The sequence below is a fragment of the Haematobia irritans genome, chromosome 1 (assembly GCF_050003625.1).
Source record: "Haematobia irritans isolate KBUSLIRL chromosome 1, ASM5000362v1, whole genome shotgun sequence".
NCBI lineage: Eukaryota > Metazoa > Arthropoda > Insecta > Diptera > Muscidae > Haematobia > Haematobia irritans.
This window is the reverse complement of record NC_134397.1, coordinates 143,435,890-143,459,069: the sequence shown is the minus strand read 5'-3', so window position 1 is coordinate 143,459,069 and position 23,180 is coordinate 143,435,890. Positions and strand designations below refer to the sequence as shown.

The window sequence follows — 23,180 nt, the reverse complement described above, 5'->3', positions numbered from 1 at the left end:
GGATTTTATTGAACTTCAAGAACGTTTTAGTCGAAAAAAGAATGCTATTCTATATTATCGATTTTTTATTTCGGTAGAAAATGTTGTAAAATTTTTATTTATATATAGAATTTTTGTAAAATTTTATTTTTATAGAAAATTTTGTCAAAATTTTATTTCAATTGAAAATTTTGTACAAATTTTATTTCTATAGGAAATTTTTGCAAAATTTTATTTCTATTGAAAAAATTTTGCAACATTTTTTTTGCAAAATTTTATTTCTATAGAAAATTTTTGTAAAATTTTATTTAAATAGAAAATTTTGTCAAAATTTTATTTTCTTTAAAATTTAGTCTCTTGACAATAATTTTCCAGTGAAATTTTTGTTGAAATTTAGTAAAAAGTACCTTTCCGCTCAAAAAATACCTTTTTGTACTTTCTTAAAAATTGTATTTTTCATCCCTAAGTAACTGGCAAAGTCACCAAAATTTTTAAAAGAATATACACGTTTGGAAATATCTCTTTATTGCACTCTCCAAGTGCTTCCATCGCTGAATTAGGCAGGTTATTTTCGCAGGTTTTGCGCCATTTCATTTACACATGTGTGTTTGGCTGTTTCGTTGTTGTTGCTATAGCCAAACAAAGCGATTCATGTTCACAAAAAGAACAACAAACACAAATAAAAAGCAGAAAGACATTTTCCAAAAATGAAATTTGTGGTGCGAGAACAAAAACAATTTATTTTTTTCGACCGTCGTTTGACGGGCTTTTCAACTAGTATGATTTGTGCAAGTTTTATAGGTAAGCGTTTTTCAAAATAAAACCTCCAGCTTTTCTTCAACATCTTCGGTAAGATTTTTCTATGCAGCTAAAAATGTATATTTATTTATATAAAAATATTCATTCATTTCGGGGGGGGGGTTTGATCCCCCTCACCCCCCCCCCCCTGAATACGGCCTTGGGTTAATATATATCCCGTATGGACTAACTTACAATTGAGAAGACGGTGTTTATCTTAGAAATTTTAGGATACCTTGCCATCGGCAAGTGTTACCGCAACCCAAGTAATTCGATTGTGGATGACAGTCTTTAGTAAGAAACTTGTCTATGCAATCCATGGTGGACGGTACATAAGATTCGGCCTGGCCGAACTTACAGCCGTACATACTTGTTTATGTTCACTTGGACTTTGTAGTTCCTTGCGGTATCACAGGTCGTGAACTACTCTCTTATCAAAGAGATGTGTCCGATTCTATTTCTCTCACTTCACTCAGAAATATCACCAGCATTATAGACGAGGGATAATACACCGATGAAAAACTTGTTGGTGTTCGGTCGAAACTGCGACTGAACTTATGATCCTTTGCATGGAAAACGAAAAAATTATATAGGTAATATCAAATACTCACAGCTTTTGTTGACAAGGTACTAGTGATGATATTGTAAACGACGGGTATAATTCACTAAACCCAATTTCCCCACTGACACGTAATATGATTCTGTAGAAAAAAGACAATTAAATGGACAACCAGCGTTATTATTTTATGTACATATATTATGTAGTAAATAGACGTTTATGTAATACAAAAGCTTTATGCTGAAAACATAAGTACAAATAAAAGTAGGAGCAAGACTCATAAAATTCCAAAAAAAAATGCGAATAGTAGAAAGCAAAGTTAATGATATTTTTTCCATATTATGTAGGCATTTTGAGGTCACACGAAATTCTTAATAAGTTCTTTCAAGCAATTATTTTCTTTGGTTAGTTAGTAGTTGGTGTGTGAATATAAAGGACGCCAACGACATTATGTGGGGGGTCAGGAGGTATTATTGAGAAATTTTGTATGCCTGCTAATTTGTGAATCAGTGAACGATGTACACCCAAAGAAAACATATTTTCCTCTAGAAGGAAATTTTAGACAAACACGTGGAGAAATTGGTAATATCATGCTAACTCCGGAACGAAACAAGATATGGACTTGAAACTTAGTATAAGTAACTGTCCTCTTGGAGGAGTAAATCCGATACGGTTGTAATTCGGCACGTGATGTTAATATATGCCCTCTAAAATGTATACAAAAATTGGTTCATATCTGTCCACAATTATATATAGCGCCCATATAACACGATCCCCAAATTTGACCTTCGGAGCCTCTTGGAAGAGCAAATTTTATCCATCCGATTGAAATTTGGTTGAGGGTATATATTAATGCCCTCTAACAATTAAATAAAAATTGGTTGATATCGGTCCATAATTATATATAGCCCCCATATAAACCGATCCCCAGATTTGACCTTTGAAGCCTCGTGGAAGAGCACATTTCATCCGATCCAGTTGAAAATTGGTACGTGATGTTTGTGTGCAAAAACCGTGCGTATCGGTTTATATTAGCGCTATATATAATTATTTGACATCAGGAGCCTCTTGGAAGACCAAATTTCATGTAATCCGACCGTTCGGTTTGCATTCCTGGGGCAGCAACCGTTAACCGTAGTTTTTATTTGATTTACCGGAAATTGAAAATCTAGCGGTATTTTAGGTCCAAACATATGTGTGCTAAATTTTATGCCATTTTTTCTGATTCAATCACGAAATTAATTGATCTAATTAATTTTCTAATTGAAATCTCTTCAATCACAGAAATGGTATTATCAATTAAAAATTTAATTAAAAGACAATTAAAAAATTAATTGATTCTAATATTTTTTGTGATTGATTTTTGTTTCAATTAAAAATATTTTTGAATCAATTAAATATTTAATTGAATATTTTTTAAAGCTCAATTCATACTTTAATTGGAAAACTTTTGCATATTTTTTTTCTTTTTAGAGGTATTTTAAGCCTAACAAATATATACGGCCGGAGCCACCGCGGTGCAATGGTTAGCATGCCCACCTTGCATACACAAGGTCGTGGGTTCGATTCCTGCTTCGACCGAACACCTAAAAAGTTTTTCAACAGTAGATTATCCCACCTCAGTAATGCTGGTGACATTTCTGAGGGTTTCAAAGCTTCTCTAAATGGTTTCACTGCAATGTGGAACCCCGTTCGGACTCGGCTATAAAAAGGAGATCCCTTGTCATTGAGCTTAGCATGGAATCGGGCAGCACTCAGTGATGAGAGAGAAGTTCACCAATGTGGTATCACAATGGACTGAATAGTCTAAGTGAGCCTGATACATTGGGCTGCCACCTAACCTAACCATATACGGTCGTAATCTTATGTAACCTCCACCATGGATTGCGTAAAAACTTCTTTTGGTAGAAGGCGGTTATCCACAATTGAATTACTTGGGTAGCGGCCGATGAAAAGGCATCTTAAAACTTCTTAACATCGTCTTCTAAATTGTAAGATAGTCCATGCGGGATATATAGTAGGCAAAAGAAAGGTCGATTCGTATATACTCAGTTCTTGACTGGTATATATATAATTATTACGAATCGATATGAACTTTTGTGCGGTAAATACAGAGCCAGAATTGAAATATGGGGGTAGCTTTTATGGGGGCTATATAAAATTATGAACACGAGTCTACCAAAAATGGCAGATTTTTTACTGTTTGGAAGACTGGTAGAATTCTTGATGTTTTGGAAGATTTTGCAAAATATTCCTCTCCAACTATGAAATGCTTCATAAATTTTCTATAGAAATAAAATTTTGACAAAATTTTCTACAGAAATAAAATTCTGACAAAATGTTCTATTGAAATAAATTTTTGACAAAATTTTTTATAGAAATTATATTTCGACAAAATTTCCTGAAAAAAATGTTGAAACAATTTTCTGTAGAAATACAATTTTGACAAAATTTTCTATAGAAATATACAATTTTTACAAAATTTTCTACCACAATAACATTTTGGTAGATTATTTTTGGCTCGAGTGGCAACCGTGATTTTTCTGAGATTGGGGATCGGTTTGTTTGGGGGCTATATATAATATAGATCGATACGGGCCGTATACTTACTCCACGTACTAAGCTTCAACCGGTTCGGATGAAGTTTGCTGCTTCAAGAGGCTCCGGAGATCAAATCTGGGGATCGGTTTATATAAGGGTTATGTATACACACAAAAAATATCAATTAATTTGATTGTCAATACAATTAAAATTATGTTTACATTTGAGCTAACAACGTATTTTGTAAATACAATTGCGATTTTAGTCACTTTAGCAACTATTTTTGTTATATCAACAAACATTTTGTTATATCAACAAAAATTTAGTTGAACCTAAAAATTTTCTGGAACAACAATTTATTGTTAGCTCAAAAAATTATAATATTATTTTGTGTGTAATTATGAACCGTATGGACCAATTCTGGCATGGTTGTTAGAGACCATATACTAACACCACGTACCAAATTTCAATCGGATCGGATGAAATTTGGTTCTCTTAGAAGCTCCGCAAGCCAAATATGGGGATCGGTTTATATGGGGGCTATATATAATTATGGGCCGATATGGACCAATTTTTGCATGTTTGTTAGATACCATATTCTACCAAATTTCTGCCAGAAAGGATGAAATGTGCTTCTCTTCTTCTCTCCGCAAGCAAAATCTGGGGGTCCGTTTATATGGGGGATATACGTAAAAGTGAACCTATATGGCCCATTTGCAGTACCATCTGACCTACATCAATAACAACTACTTGTGCCAAGTTTCAAGTCGATAGCTTGCTTCGTTCGGAAGTTAGCGGACGGAGATTATAAAAAAGACTACGTCGCGTTCAGTTTTTAAAGGTCCATATTTTTGTAAAGCCTCCATATAAACCGATTTCACTTTTTGAGAGGACTGGTCATCCAAATTGCTCTAAACTAAAAGTAAAATATGCAGATTTTACTTCTCGTACACTCCAAAAATATTGGCGTCCGGTCACATCCCTCAACGGACATATCGCCCAAACTGATTTGTAGGCGGTATGACTTGCATTAGGGCTTTCATATCACCCAATTTTAGTAAAAATGTGGATGTTATGACCCATTCAATATAATTGAATATAAACAATGTTTTTAAAATTAAAACAAGCAAGTAAAGTAGAAAGTCGGGCGGGCCCGACTATATCATACCCTAAATCATCTCCTCCGAATTAGTAAACATAAGCATTTGTGGGGTATCATTGATATAGGTTTGGGAGATAAACCGCCGTTTAGAAAATTTAAAGTGTAGGAAAATTAAGTGCTTTATCTCAATCTAAACAGAAATGCCTGATATTAGGAGCTATAGTAGATTCCTTTTAATTTACAATTAATTATTATTCGAGCTTTATGGACAAAGTAGATTAAGGAACACGATCAATTGAGTCATTGAAAAGAAAACGTCAGATACAAATTTATACACGCCTAGGCTGTACATGTTTCAGTTCGGGCGAATGAAATAACTTCATACTTTATGCACTCAAAAAATTTAAGTGGATACTCTAATTTTTTTATACATGAATTATATCTTTAAAAATTAATTTAATATGTTTTGTTTTTCTTTTTATACCCTCCACCATAGGATGGGGGTATATTAACTTTGTCATTCCGTTTGTAACACACCGAAATATTGCTCTAAGACCCCATAAAATATATATATATATATATATATATATATATATATATATATATATATATATATATATATATATATATATATATATATATATATATATATATATATATATATATATATATATATATATATATATATATATATATATATATATATATATATATATATATATATATATATATATATATATATATATATATATATATATATATATATATATATATATATATATATATATATATATATATATATATATATATATATATATATATATATATATATTCTGGGTCGTGGTGAAATTCTGAGTCGATCTGAGCATGTCCGTCCGTCCGTCCGTCTGTTGAAATCACGCTAACTTCCGAACGAAACAAGCTATCGACTTGAAACTTGGCACAAGTAGTTGCTATTGATGTAGGTCGGATGGTATTGCAAATGGGCCATATCGGTCCACTTTTACGTATAGCCCCCATATAAACGGACTTGCGATTGCTCTAAGAGAAGCAAATTTCATCCGATCCAGCTGAAATTTGGTACATGGTGTTAGTATATGGTCTCTAACAATCATGCAAAAATTGCTCCATATCGGTCCACTTTTACGAATAGCCCCCATATAAACGGACCCCCAAATTTGGCTTGCGATTGCTCTAAAAGAAGCAAATTTCATCCGATCAGGCTGAAATTTGGTAAATGGTGTTAGTATATGGTCTCTAACAACCATGCAAAAATTGGTCCATATCGGTCCACTTTTACGTATAGCTCCCATATAAACGGACCCCCAAATTTGGCTTGCGATTGCTCTAAGAGAAGCAAATTTCATCCGATCTAGCTGAAATTTGGTACATGGTGTTAGTACCATCTACCAACCATGCAAAAATTGGTCCATATCGGTCCACTTTTACGTATAGCCCCCATATAAACGGACCCCCAAATTTGGCTTGCGATTGCTCTAAGAAAAGCAAATTTCCTCCGATCTGGCTGAAATTTGGTACATGGTGTTAGTATATGGTCTCTAACAACCATGCAAAAAGTGGTACATATCGGTCCATAATTATATATAGCCCCCATTAAAACCGATCTCCAGATTTGAACTCCGGAGCCTCTTAGAGGAGCAAAATTCATCCGATCCGGTTGAAATTTGGTACGTGGTGTTAGTATAGGGTCTCTAACAACCATGCAAAAATTGGTCCATATCGGTTCATATAGCCCCCATATAAACCGATTCCCAAATTTGGTTTGCGGATCCTCTAAGAGAAGCAAATTTCATTCTATCCGGCTGAAATTTGGTACATGGTTTAAGAATATATAGTCTCTAAGAACCATTCAATCCATAATTATATATAGCCCCTATATAAACCGATCCCCAGATTTAAACTCCGGAGCCACTTGGACAAGCAAAATTCATACGATCCGGTTGAAATTTGCAACGTGGTGTTAATATATGGCCGCTAATAACCATGCCAAAATTGGTCCATATCGGTCTATAGTTATATATGGCCGATCCCCAATCACACTAAAATTGGTCCATATCGGTTAATAATCATGCTTGCCACTCGAGCAAAAATAATCCAGCAAAATTTTATTTCTATAGAAAATTTTGACAAAATTTTATTTCTATCGAAAATTTTATCAAAATTTTATTCCTATAGAAAATTTTGGTAACATTTTGTTTCAATAGAAAATGTTTGCAAAATTTTAATTCCATAGAGAATGTTGTCAAAATTTTAAATCTTTTGAAAATTTTGTCCAAATTTTACTTCTATAGAAAATGTTGTCAAAATTTTATTTCTATAGAAAATTTTGTCATACTTAATTATATACGTATTTAATGGGCCATTTTAAGTTTAATATATACCACGTATGGACTACGTGGTATATATTACGGTATTAGGAAGTTTTTTGGTACGTAGTGTTAGTATATTGTCTCTAACAAGCATGCCAAAATTGGTCCATATCGGTCCATAATTATATATAGCCCCCATATAAGTCGATCCCCAGATTTGACTTCCGGAGCCTCTTAAAGGAGCAAAATTCATCCGATCCGGTTGAAATTTGGAACATGGTGTTAGTATGTGGTATCTAAGAAACACGCAAGAATTAGTCCATATCGGTCCATAATTATATATAGCCCCCATATAAACCGTTCTCCAGATTTGATCTCCGGTCCATATCGGTTCATAATCATGGTTGCCACTCGAGCCAAAAATAATCTACCAAAATTTTATTTTTATAGAAAACATTGTCAATTGTTATTTCTATAGAAAATTTTGTCTAAATTTTATTTCTATAGTAAATTTTTTCCAAATTTTATTACCACAGAAATTTTTTTCCAAATTTTACTTCTATAGAAAATGTCAAAATTTTATTTCTATAGAATTTTTGAACTTAATTATATACGTATTTAATCGGCCTTTTTAGTTTAATATATACCACGTATGGACTTTGTGTTATATATTACGGTGTTGGGAAGTTTTAAGATACCTTGCCATCGGCAAGTGTTACCGCAACCCAAGTAATTCTATTGTGGATGACAGTCTTCAGTAGAAGTTTCTACGCAATCCATGGTGGAGGGTACATAAGCTTCGGCCTGGCCGAACTTACGGCCGTATATACTTGTTTTATTTTATTTATTTTAAATTTATTTAATTGTTTTACTAAATATATGAGTAAAAATCCAACCAATTAGGTAGTTAAACTATTTTAAATTATACTGTAGTCCGGACATAAGTCAAACTACATATATCTGTCCAGATTAGCGGAGTTATATTTTATTGACATTTAGGCTGCATTATCCATATTGCATAATTTTTTTTTTGTGTACTCATTCAAATTGTAGATGGTTGTCTTCTCTATAAGTTCCAGTAGAGATAGCTTTAAGTAGTATATATGAACCATAATTGGACACTAGTAGATTGAAAATTTTCTATTCTATATTTCACTAATTCATATCCAACTATATACTTCAAATTGAATGCATGCAAATTCAAGCAAAAATCTAAAGTGGCATGTCAATTGTGGACACGAAGCTTACAAGTACGCTTACACAAGGAATCACTGTAAAGTACATAACAAAAGGCCAAACTGAATGAGCAAGTGACACTGCATTTCAATGAAATTGGATAAAGAGAGAGAGAGAGAAAACAATAGTCTTACAAAACAAAGCAACTGCAAGTTGCTCATGGACAATAGGATAGAACACCACGAACAACAAAAACAACAACGTGAACTATGGTTGGGAAAATAACATCACTACACAAATAGGGAAACAAAATGTTTACAAGATTTGTCCTTTTTTTTGGAGATTTTGTTTCATCCTGACTGGGAATGGTCGATTCGTTTGCATGAAGAGAATTGCATTTGTTACGATGAACATGAATGCGTTTGTTAACAATCAAATTACTGTGGCTCACGAGAACTTTTTTTATTTTTCAAGTACATGTACAGGCATCATAAAATCAAAGGATATATGAGTGCGTGCATATTGCCATATCGAAAGAGATACAATACCAAGTGAGAAAATTGTATAACATGGTCGATAGCGATTTATGATAACCTACATCTACCTAGCATCCGACAGTTTCGGCATTTTTATGACGTAATGGTTACACATATATTGGCAAATAATTGTATGCGTTTGTATGCGTTTATTTAAGCAGATCTCCATATCATGCGTTAAGTTCATAAAATAAAAATGAACGTTATTCAAAATCATCTGATCAATTAGGTAATATGCCTAATCAAATAAAAAACGACACACTTAAAATCTGGCTCTACAAAATAACGTCCCAAAGAAAAATAAAGGAATGTCCTAAAAATTTTGATATTTTCTTCACGATGAAATAAAACTCCTAAAATATGAAATAACGTTCGAACTGTATTTGAATTAATACCCCAACATTTTGAAAATAGGACAAAACATTCAAAAATAAAAACAAACAAGTAAGGAAAGTTTAAAGTCGGACGGGGCCGACTATATTATACCCTACACCACTTTGTAGATCCACATTTTCGATACAATATCAAATTCGTCAAATGTGTTGTGTGCTATATATTAAGATGTTTGTCCCAAATACATACATTTAAATCTGACTCGATCTGGATAAAAATTTGTAAGACATCTACTGCATCTATAAACTAAAAATGTAAGTCGGTTAATGCCCTGGGGTGGAACACAATGTTACTAAAAAAATGTGGGAGGCATGTAAATCTGAACCAATTTTGAGGCAACTTGTGCTATATATTAAGATGTTTGTCCCAAATACATACATTTAAATCTGACTCGATCTGGATAAAAATTTGTAAGACTTCTACAGCATCTATAGACTAAAAATGTAAGTCGGTTAATGCCCTGGGGTGGAACACATTGTTTGTAAAAAAATGAGGGAGACACGTAAATCTGAACCAATTTTGAGGCAACTTCGTAAAAGTGTATTAATGATTTATCGGTCGATAGATATGTATTAGAAGTATAGGAAAATTGGAGTCATTTTTACAAGTTTTTGGACTTAGAAGTGGCGATTTTACAATAAAAATGTGGGTATTTTGGCCACACAAACGGCAATGTACGCGAAAAGCATCCTGTACCACATTACCATCAGCCAATTAAAAACTTTTAAATCAATTAAAATAACAACAAAAATGTTTATTTTTATACCCTCCACCATAGAATGGGGGTATATTAACTTTGTCATTCCGTTTGAAACACATCGAAATATTGCTCGAAGACCCAATAAAGTATATATATTGTGGATCGTGGTGAAATTCTGAGTCGATCTGAGCATGTCCGTCCGTCCGTCTGTTGAAATCACGCTAACTTCCGAACGAAACAAGCTATCGACTTGAAACTTGGCACAAGTAGTTGTTATTGATGAAGGTCGGATGGTATTGCAAATGGGCCATATCGGTCCACTTTTACGTATAGCCCCCGGGAGCCACCGTGGTGCAATGGTTAGCATGCCCGCCTTGCATACACAAGGTCGTGGGTTCGATTCCAGCTTCGACCGAACACCAAAAAGTTTTTCAGCGGTGGATTATCCCACCTCAGTAATGCTGGTGACATTTCTGAGGGTTTCAAAGCTTCTCTAAGTGGTTTCACTATAATGTGGAACGCCGTTCGGACTCGGCTATAAAAAGGAGGTCCCTTGTCATTGAGCTTAACATGGAATCGGGCAGCACTCAGTGATAAGAGAGAAGTTCAACAATGTGGTATCACAATGGACTGAATAGTCTAAGTGAGCCTGATACATCGGGCTGCCACCTAACCTAACCTAACCTACGTATAGCCCCCATATAAACGAACCCCCAAATTTGGCTTGCGGACCCTCTAAGAGAAGCACATTTCATCCGATTCGGCTGAAATTTGGTACATGGTTTTAGTATATAGTCTCTAATGACCATGCAAAAAATAGTCCACATCGGTCCATAATTATATATACCCTCCATATAAACCGATCACAAGATTTGACCACCGGAGCCTCTAGGAAGACCAAAATTCATCTGATTCAGTTGAAATTTGGTACGTGGTCTTAATGTATGGCCTCAAATACCCATGAAAAAATTGGTCGAAATCGGTCCATAATTATATATAGCCCCCATATAAACCGATCACCAGATTTGACCTCTGGAGCCTCTTGGAAGACCAAAATTCATCTAATTCAGTTCAAATTTGGTACGTGGTCTTAATGTATGGCCTCAAATACCCATGAAAAAATTGGTCGAAATCGGTCCATAATTATATATAGGCCCCATATAAACCGATTCCCAGATTTGACCTCCGGAGCCCCTTGGAAGATCAAAATTCATCCGATTTTGTTGAAATTTGGTACGTGATATTAGTATATGGTATCCAACAACCATGCAGGAATTGGTTCAAATCAGTCCATAATTATATAAACCCCCCATATAAACCGATCCCCAGATTTGAACTCCGGTGCCTTTTGGAGTAGCAAAACTCATCCGATCTGGTTGAAATTTGGTACGTGATGGTAGTATATGATATTAAACAGTCGTGCCAAAAATGATCCATATCAGTCCATAATCATATATAGCCCCATATGAACTGATCCCGAGATTTGGTTTTGGAGCCTCTTGGAGGAGCAAATTTCATCCGAGTCAGTTGAAATTTGGTACATTGTGCTAGTATGTGGCCGTTAACAAACATGCCTAACTAGGTCCATATCGGTCTATAGTTATATATAGCCCTCAGATAAATCGATCCCCAATCACACAAAAAGTGGTCCATATAAAGTTCATAATTGTATATAGCCCCCATATAAGCGACCCCCATATTTCAATTCTGGCTATCTGCCACGTATGGCAACTCACAATTTAGAAAACGATGTAGAGAAGTTTTAAGATACCACAACCCAAGTAATTCGATTATTGATGACAGTCTTAAGTACAAGTTTCTATGCAATCCATGGTGGAGGGTACATAAGATTCGGCTTGGCCGAACTTACGGCCGCATATACTTGTGTTATACTACACTTCTAATTGACTCTGTGAAATATATTGCATTATGATTTGTTTATGCCTAACTCTTGCATGTTTTTACTGTAAAAAAAAAGATTACTAGAAAAACTGGCAACTTCTCTATTTATACCCTTCACCACTACTGTGGTACAGGGTATAATAAGTTTGTGCATTTGTATGAAACGCCAAGAAATAGTGGTCATAGACCCATCTTTTAGTATACCGATCGGCTTAGAATTAAATTCTAAGTCGATTTAGCGATGTCCGTCTGTCTGGCTGTCTGTCCGTCCGTCCGTCTGTCTGTATATGTAATTTTGTGCACAAAGTACAGCTCGTAATTTAAGTCCGATCGTCCTCAAATTTGGCATAGGGCCGTTTCTTGGGACAGAGACAATCGCTATTGGTTTTGGAAAAAATCGGTTCAGATTTAGATATAGCTGCCATATGTATTTATCCCCGATGTGGTCATAGTTAGCGTGTTTATCAAACGATTTTCTTGAAATACCGTACAACCAAATATTTTATGAATCTCGAAAATCTTGCAAAATATCAGCCAAAACGGTTCAGATTTAGATATAGCTCCCATATATATCTTTCGTCCGATTTAGACTCATATGACCACAGAGGCCAAAGTTTACTACCGATCTTCGTGAAATTTTGCACAGAGGGTAGAATTGACATTCTACCAATGCTTGTAAATTGTAAATGTGATTGAAATCGGTTCAAATTTAGATATAGCTCCCATATATATCTTTCGTCCGATTTGAACTTATATGGCCACAAAAGCCAGAGTTTTGTCGTGATTTGCTTCAAATTTTGCACAAGGGGTACGTTTAATAGTATCGTTAAGTGTGTCAAATTTTGTTAAAATCGCTTCAGATTTAGATATAGCTCACATATATATCTTTCGTCCGATTTGGACTTATATGGTCTCAAAAGCCAGAGTTTTGCCCTGACTTACTTCAAATTTTGCACAAGCGGTACTTTTAACGATACTATTTTATGTGCCAAATATGATCAAAATCGATTCAGATTTACATATAGCTCCCATATATATTTCGTCCGATTTGAACTTATATGGCCTCAAAATCCAGGGTTTTGCCGTGATTTGCTTCAAATTTCGCACAAAGAGTACGTTTAGTAGTATAAGTAATTGTGGCAAATTTGGTTGAAATCGGTTCAGATTTAGATATGGATCCCATATATATCTCCCATCAAATTTGCACTCATAATGAATGTGAAGTAGTTGAGATGGTAACACAAGTTTTGGCCTACATAGGGGTGAAGGGTATATTATAGTCGACCCCGCCCGACTTTAGACTTTACTTACTTGTTTTCAAATGGAAAAGGGGGTTCAGCTATATATTAATATCGACTGATATGAACCACACTTGACGAGTCATATAATGGGTGCAAAGTAACACTACAGCAAATCTGATGAAAATTTCGAAATTGGTCATCATGGCGCTATACAGTAGGTAACGGATATAAGTGCATCTCATATAAGAACAAGTATATACAACAGTAACTTCGGCCGGGCCGAATCTTAAATACCCACCGCCATGAATCAAATATAATAGTTTACTTTAAAAACTCTTCGTCGTAGCGGGTTACTTGATAATATATAGAATTTTAGGGGGTTTGATGACAAATCTTCTCCCAAGCCAATCAGTTCAACCAATACGCTTCCCGAAGAAAAAATTTAAAGATTCTACCTATGAAAACTAGATAAGATTCTGGATTTATGAGAACCAATTTTGTTTGAGTTTTAGAGAAATCATAAACCTATCGTGTATATGATGAACTAACGCCTTGATTTGAAATCTTAAATCTGTAGATTTTTCCGCCATTATTTAAATGAATGCGATGAGTAAAATCTGAAAATTTTATTTTCAGTTTTAAGCAATTTTCATGATCAGTTCGCCTACTATACCCTGAAAGAAGTGTTTTCTTTTCTGAGGAACGAAATTTTAGACAAGCAAAGTTTTCTTTTGATACACATTTTAGAGACAATCGTTGAATCGCTTATCAAAAATTCGGATTAGTTTGCTCTAAACGAAAATACTTTATGCGAAAGGGGAATTTCGTTTATCTAAAATTTCATTCCGGAGAAAAATATTTTTACTTTAGGCGTACCCTCAAGAAGTGAAATCGGTCTATATCGATGCCTTACCACATGGACCGGTAAAATAAATACAGATACAGATTTTTATGGGTTTAAAATTCCAGTATATCTAAATTTTTGTGCAAATCGAATAAAAACTACGGTTTCTAGAAGCCCAAGGAGTTAAATCTGGAGATCGGTCTATGTGGAGGCTATACTAAAACATGGTCAGCTGGATTCCAGAAGTCCTAGTAATAAATTCGGGAGTTAGGTCTATATGGGGGCTATACCAAAAAATGGACCAATAATCACCATCTCTTAATGTTCCTCAAATACCTCTAGAATTCCACTTTCAGACGAATTGAGTGAAAACTACAAATTCTAAAAGCCTAAGAAGTAAAATCGGTAGATCAGTCCATATAAGGGCTATACCAAAACATGGACCGATACGGACCATTTTTTGACACACCTCTTTATGGTCCCAAGATACGTCTATAATTCTAATTTCCGGTAAATTGGATAAAAACTACTTATTCTAGGAGCCCAAGAAATAAAGTCGGGAGATCGGTCTATATGGGGGCTATACCAAAATATGGACCAATAGGCACCATTTGCGACCCACCTATTTGTGATCTTAAAATACCTCTAGATTTTCAATTTCAAGCAAATCGGTTAGAAAATATAGTCTCTAGACGCCCAAGAAGTAATATCGGGAGATCGATATATATGGGGTAGAGTGACCGCAACTTATATGGGGCAGATATTTGGATAGCCAAAATTTGAGACCGATTAAAGGACGTCGCTAAGTCAACCGAGTTACGCCAGCTTCGAAAATGCGACCTGCCATTAGGAGCATTCGCCTTAATCCCACAAAACGAATATCCTTTGCAGATATTGGGATAGCCAAAATTTGAGCCCGATTAAACGCTAACGCGTGCCGCTCGTTGCTCAAAATTTGAAAAAAAAAATTTTGGCCCAAAAGTTTGGCGGCACGTGTTAACGTCGTTTAATCGGGCTCAAGTTTTGGCTATCCCAATATCTGGAAAGGGGATTCGTTTTGTGGGGTTAAGGCGAACAAGATTCCGACATTTTTTTTGCCCCATATAAGTTGCGGTCACTCTAATATGGGGGTTATAATAAACAAGTAAGTAAAGTAGAAAGTCGGGCGGGGCCGACTATATAATACCCTAAACCACCATTACAGAATTAGTAATCATAAGCATTTGTGGGGTAACATTTAGATCTGGGAGATAAACCGCAGTTGCATATTTAAGAAAATTAAGAGGTACATGTCTATGGGTGCTTTGTGTCAATCTGACTATAGCTCATAGTCAATGTTGCCAGGGAAAATGTTCGGTTTACCCTACAAGGACAAAAAAGTGTCCTACTTTCCCATACATTCCCAAACAATTTTCCCTACTATATATTTCGTTAAATTTAAAAAATTTTACAAAACAAAAATGGTTCTAAGTACTTTATTATCATAAAACATGAATATGCAACGTCTATAACTTAGAATATAAATTTGTATTACGACCACGGTTGCCACAGTTGGTAGAATTCTACCCAAATTAGTAATCTTTTTTGTTTAATCTTTATAAAAATAAAATTTTGGAAAAAGTTTCTATAAACAAATTTTTGTGAGAAATTTTTCTATAGAAAAAAATTTTGAGACAAAATCCCACAGAAATAAAATTTTGAGAAAATTTTTTATAGAAATAATATTTTGAAAAAAATTTCTATAGAAATACAATTTTGACAAATTGTTCTATAGAAATAAAATGTTGACAAAATTTTCTACAGGAATAAAATTTACCACACATTGTTAAAGATCAAGCCTTGCCGGCTTCTAATTTCCTCCTCCAGAGCCACCAAAATGTAAAAATTATTACAAATTGTGTTGAGTGAAAATGTCCTACATTGTGGCCCTACGTCCCTACAAGACGTTAAATATTAGAAAAACCCTACATATAGGGAATTTCCCCTACTTCTAGCAACACTGGCTGTGTTGATATTGCACCTACGGAGTGAGTATGCCACTAATATTGAGCCCATTATTAAAAAAGAAAAAATCGTTAAATTAGTGTGGGTAATAAATACAAATTTGTAAAAATCGAGCAATATTCTTATGTAAGAGCTACAAGTACGTATAAGTACAACATTTGAAATTTGAGTAACATTGGTTAATAAATAAGATTACTATGGCCAAATTTGGGAAAATCGAGCGATGCATATATATGGAAGCTATATCTAAATCTGAACCAATTTGCATAATATTTTGCGGGTTTGATTAATACCACAAAAGGTTACCTTGTGCAAGATTTGAGTAAGATCAGTTAAGAAATGAGGCCTGTATGGTCAAACATAAGGTTATTAGGGGCGAATTTTTCGAAATCGGGTGATACATATATGGGAGCTATATCTACATCTGAACCGATTTCGATGAAATTTTGCACATATAGTTAGAACTATAGATGACTGGATCTGGCCAACTTTTAGTAAGATCGGTTAATAAATAAGGGTTCTATGGCCAAATTTGGGATAATAGGGCTATACATATGGGAGCTATATCTAAATCTGAACCGATTTCGATGATTTTTTGCACATATAGTTAGTGCTATAGAAGACTACATTTAGCCAAATTTTGGTAAGATCGGTTGATAAATAAGGGTTTTATGGCCAAATTTAGAAAAATCGGGCGGTACATATATATGGGAGCTATAGCTAAATCTGAAACGATTTCGATGATTTTTGGCACATATAGTTAGTGTATAGAAGATTATATTTAGCCAACTTTGAGTAAGATCGGTTGATATATAAAGGTTTTGTGGCCAAATTTGGGAAAATCGAGCGATACATATATATGAGAGCTATATCTAAATCTGAACCGATTTGGATGAAATTTTGCAGACTTGAAGGGCGATGGAAAAGATTACCTTTTGCCAAATTTGGTGATGATCCGTCTGAAAAAACGCGCAACTTGACCCCATTTGTCGAAATCGGGCGATACATATATATGGGAGCTATATCTAAATTTGATCCGATTTCTTCAAAATTCAATAGCGTTCGTCCTTGTGCCCAAAAAACTCCCTGTACCAAATTTCATCAATATCGGTTAATAATTGCGACCGGAATCCTGTGAACAACAAATACATGGACAGACGGACGGACGGACACCAAACGCTAGATCGACTCAGGAGGTGATTCTGAGTCGATCGGTATAAATTTAAGGGTTCTTAAATCAATATTTCTGGTAGGCACATTTTTTGGCCGATCAAACTTATTATACCCTGACCACTATGTGGTTTAGGGTATAAAAAACATATAAGAAACAAGTAGTGTGTGTGTTTTTCCGAGTTTCTTATATCCGTTACCTACTGGACCAAAATAAACCAAATTAGTGCCTCCTGTAGTCTTAAAAGTCGAAAGTTGAAGTAAACTGAATTTCAACTTTTGTTATTGTTAGGCAAAATTTAATTTAAAAATTGGACCTTTTCAAAAAAATTTACTTTTCCAAATTTTAAAAAGTTGAAAAGTTAGTGTTTTGATTCCGATGTCAATTTATGACTATGTACAACAATAAATTATTTTTAAAGCATTTTTTCGAAATTTGGTCCACTGGAGAGCATTTTGGTCCGATTTTGGAAAAAAAACTTGGTCCATAATAAAATGTCGTTGTGGCAATGCTGATGACAAGTGACTATAACCGAATTCAAATGTGAGACATTGCGGTGAAGTACTTAGAGAAGCTTTTAAACGCTCAGCATCCACAGCATAAACACATTTTGCTCTTTATGCTCTTTAGTCGAAACTGGGTTTGTGTCCATGGCCCTTTGTATACAAGGCGGGCCATTGCACAACGGTGGCTTCACGTAAGTCGCATGGCGATGAATTCCTATTTTTAAAAATTGCTTCAAAATTGAACACTTCCCTTTAAGTCGCACGCATGCGACTAAAGTGGCACATTTTGCATATTGTAAAAAAGTCGCTCAGAACGTCGCATGATATCAGAAAGGTTGCAAAATGCGATTAAAGTCGCACACTGGTAACACTGAGTACAACTTTGGCCTCTGTGTCATATTAGTATAAATCGGGCGAGAGATATATATGGAAGCTATATTCAAATCTGAACGATTTTAATAAAAGTTTGCACACTGTACTCCTAGTGCAAAATTTCAAGCCAAATAGTGTAAAAGTCTGGTTTCTGGGGCCATATAAAAGCATATCGGGCGAAAGATATACATAGGAGTGTTGGCGAAAATTCATAAATGTCATCTTTCATGGAAAATTCATAAATGTCATCTTTCATATATAGCTACAATAATCACCCACAAAATCATCAAACATCAAAAACTTCATAATCGTCTTAAGCATACATCACTTAATAATCGAGTTTTGTTTACTTTGCTTGGCTGTCCCCTTGCCCAGTCTGCATATGCAGCTTCATTTGCAGTGAATGCACCCCCTGCCCTCATCACTGCAATGCGAATAGCTTGTGCGTCGCCACCTACTCCTGTTGTCAACACTCGCAGTCACTTAACTGCGCACGCATTATTGCTTTGCAGAACAACAACATCATATCCGGGAGCGCAGAAAATGAATAGGTGGATTCATCACATATGCACAATCAAATATACATATGAACGCTAGAATTGCAGTGTGCGTATATTTAAAATGGTTTGTGGAACATAAACCTTTATATATAGCACCTAACACATTTGACGGATTTGATATGGTATCGAAAATGTGGATCTACAAAGCGGTACAGGGTATAATATAGTCGATCCCGGCCGACTTTAGACTTTCCTTACTTGTTTTGTAGTAGGGTTGCTTTTGTTTTGTCTAATTTAATTTAGATAATTACTTTTCTTAATAAAGTAAAAATTACGTACACTGAAAAAAAATTATTTGATCGTTTTTGATTTACAATATTTAGGGTCCACTGTATGTTCTGTCATTGTGTATCCAATCAGTGACGCACAATAGCTAAGAATTGACAGACTTTGATATAACTCTTCTTATTTTAGTGATACTGTCACTCAAATGAAACCTCAGAAGTCCATGCAAATCGGATTTACTGATTTCCAAATTTGCTACCATTTCTTTTCAGACCATTCACCAAAGGATGTGGAGTAAATTGATTTTTCTATAACCGTAAAAAACACAAACACACGCGCACACTTTCAAATATTTGCTTGAGATGGCATAAAATGTATAAAGTCATGGCAAGGGTCAACCTGCTAGGTTATCTACCAATGTTTCTTAGTGTCTGAATAATGTAGTGTAATCTCTACAAAAAGAAAATTGTTAAAAAACTTTTTGGCTTAGTGATAAGAATATTGGTTTTTTTGACTGCCGGCCGTTTAATATGGACTATATCGTTTAGGCCAAATAAAATCGATATTCCGATATTGATTTCTGAATTTCCTTATAGACCCCATAACACATGATATACTGGGCAAAGTAGCATGATGTATATAATAATTATGTAGTAAACATCCCAACAAAAACAAGTATATATGGCCGTAAAATCGGCCAGACCGAAGCTTATATACGCTCCACCATGGATTGCGTATAAACTTCTTCTAAACACTGCCATCCACAATCGAATTACTTGGGTTGCGGTAACGCTTACCGATGGCAAGGTATCTTAAAATCTCCTAACACCGTCTTCTAAATTGTAAGTAAGTCCACACGTGGTATATATTAAATTAAAAAGACCGATTAAAAACGTATCTGAATTACATACGTTTTTAATCGGTCATTTTTAATTGACACAATTTTCTATAGAAATAAAATAAAATTTTTAAATTTAGAAGTAAAATTTTGACAAAATTTTCTATAGAAATAAAGTTTTGACAAAATTTTCTATAGAAATAAAGTTTTGACAAAATTTTCTATAGAAATACAATTTTGGTAGATTATTTTTGGATCGAGTGGTAACCATAATAGAGACCATATACTAACACCACGTTCCAAATTTGAACCGGATCGGGTGAGTTTTGCTCCTTCAAGGGGCTCCGGAGGTCAAATCTGGGGATCGCTTTACATGGGGGCTATATACCAACACCATGTACCAAATTTCAGCCGGATCGGATGAAATTTTGTTCTCTTTAAGGCTCCGCAAGCCAAAACTGGGGATCGGTTTATATGGGGGCTATACGTAAAAGTAGACCGATATGGACCAAATTTTGCATGATTATTAGAGACCATATACTAACACCATGTACCAAATTTCATCCGGATCGGAGCAATCGCAAGCCAAATTTGTGGGTCCGTTTATATGAGGGCTGTACGTAAAAGTGGACCGATATGGCCCATTTGCAATAACATCCGACCTACAACAATAACAACTACTTGTGCCAAGTTTCAAGTCGATAGCTTATTTCGTTCGGAAGTTAGCGTGATTTCAACAGTCGGTCGGACAGACCGACATGCTTAGATAGACTCAGAATTTCACCACGACCTAGAATATATATAGTTTATGGGGTCTTAGAGCAATATTTCATTGTGTTACAAACGGAATGACAAAGTTAATATACCCGCCATCCTATGGTGGAGTGTATAAAAAAGCATCCCAAAAAAAGTAGTGAAAATGTTCTAGTTGGATCCGGAAGTGGTGTAAAAATTGGCGCAGAAGTGATAAAAAATACTTTTCTCAGGAACGAAAATGTAGACAAACGAAATTCCCCTTCCTTATAAAGTATTTTCTTGTATAGCAAATAAACTCGAATTTATGATAAATGATTGAACAATTGCCTATAATCTACTTTATTTTTTAAAGAAAAATTTTTAGCGTCAAAAGAAAACATTGCTTGTCTGAAATTTCGTTCCTCAGAAAAGAAAACACTTTTTTTACTGTGTGGGCTTGTCATAGGACTGATGTCCACCATTTCAACAGCCGTTGCACTAAATTTGATGAATTTTTTAGGCTGTGATCTGAATTCAGTGTTTTGGATGTGAATTAAAAAATTTTATTATATTTTGCCAAGTAAATAAATTTTATAATTTTTTATGATTTTTAATGCAACCTAAGGCTTGTTTGAAACGCTTAACCTCAAAAATTCGCTGTTTTTCTAGAATGGATTTAGCATTTTTTCAACAAAATTTAAATAATTTGTGGCATTTTAATATTCCTAAGAAGTTAAAATCACCCTTTAAAAATATGAAAAAAGCGAGTTAAAAAAAAATTGAATTAAAAGAACTTCCTGAGTAGTTAAAATAAAGAACATACTTGAAAGTGCATTGTTGGAAGGTCTTTTAAAGTTGTGCCTTTAGAAGTACTTTCCAATTTCTTTGTTGGGATGTATTGTTAGGAATGGGTAAATGTTAGAGGTAAAGGTTATAATCTAAAGGTTATATATCTAATTATATATACTAAATATAGCTCCATATCTAATTATATATATATATCGCATTAAATCATGAACCAGTTCTGTAACACGGATAAAAAAATATTTGTATATGTTTGTGTTTAAAAATAATATGTTTGTTAGGAGAATATTAACGTGATATACTTGGTTACAAGCACGTATGTTTGGTCGCACATCAAAACAAGTGGTGAACATAACCAAACAATCTTTATATATTGCGACAGTTTCAAGAAACCCTTTTAAATATCATTTTGAAGTGTCTTCATAAAATGCTTGACTTTCAGACACAACTGTCTTTTTGTTTTCAAAAATGTCACCCCATAACTATCACCATTAGCAACGCCTGTTGTTATTAAATTTGAAAAAAAAATTATCAAATATTTGATAATGCGAGTTTGATATTTTTATTTCATATAAAAATCTAATGTTTTCTCATTTTTCGAGGAAGATAAAAGAGTAAGAGAAGCTGTGATAAGGTAAGTTTATTGTTTTGTTGCAATTTTTATATATTGATGAAATGCAAATGCAAATAAAAAAACCATAAAAAGACGTATAACTACGTCCAGTGACGAGGTAAGTTTTGTGTTTTGTTATTATCTATATATAAATATAAAAATAAATGGTTTTTCTTTCAGGAAAATGAAATTGAGGTTCTGCAAAAGAAAATAAGGGAGACGGAGGATCAACTAGAAGCTCTAAAACAAAGCCAGGCTTTACCAGAAATTACGGTAGAGCAATCCGTCCAATGTAGTGATGATGAGGAGCAGCTTCTTTGCAGCAATTTTAATGAAAAGGTAAGTATCAAGAGCAAATCTAATAGTTGTCAAAAGTGTTTTGTTGGACCTACTTTTACTTTTTTTGAAACAATGAATTTAGACAAAATTAAATATTTTGCAATGCTCTGGATGCTTCCCATCCATAGGTTGATAAGATTTGATAGAAATATAAATGTTTTATGGAATAATGAATAAAATGATTTCAACATAACCATGAATAATTAAATAATTTTATTTTTGTTTCTTTACAGATGATATGTATTGGGAACAACATATATTGTCGAGCCATCATTCACAACATGGCATTGGGGACGTCCCACAAGGCTTCGCATGTGGCTTGCAAGTTGCTGGAAGGCGTATTCAAACGAAATGTACTTAAGAAAGCCACCCTCACTGGACAACCCCCAAGGGCACAGGGTTTGGAGAGACAGTTAGAACCCGTTTTTGCCCTAAATTACAGGGCCAGAGAAGATATTGTTGGTAGGTATACACTTATACCAAATCTATAAATTTCAAATTAACTGATAAATCTGTTTCTGTCTTTAGATTTTTCATTCCGGGTTGCGAAAGAGCGGAATTGGGAGCCACAATCGAAAAAAGACGTCGAGAGGGCAATGTCCCAACGTCTTGGCGAGATTAAACGACAAAAGTAGTAAATAGACCACTATTGTTTAACTTTTTCGTTTTTTGTTTTTAATGAATTCTAAAACTTAAGTTACTTAACATACATAAAATGTACGATATTAATAGTAATTTATATAATACAGTTTTACCATTATTAATATAGTATATTATATAATTCGTTTTATTAAATAGGGTAATATTATATGTAACGGGGAAGTGTTACAATTTGTAGATAAAATTATATATAATTAGATATATTAACATCTAATTATATCAGATTAGATATAATTAGATGTGGGCCAAATT

At 34.3% G+C, this 23,180-nt stretch overlaps 1 long non-coding RNA gene across 1 annotated transcript in view; it reads right to left on the bottom strand.

Annotated features, from left to right (window-relative positions):
• Positions 1-1,394: 1,394 nt before the first annotated feature.
• LOC142242645 (uncharacterized) overlaps positions 1,395-23,180 on the bottom strand; it is a 36,246-nt gene continuing 14,460 nt past the window's right edge. The window contains exon 3 of the long non-coding RNA XR_012724160.1: positions 1,395-1,478. This is a non-coding gene — a long non-coding RNA (uncharacterized LOC142242645). The remainder of the gene's footprint in view (positions 1,479-23,180) is intronic.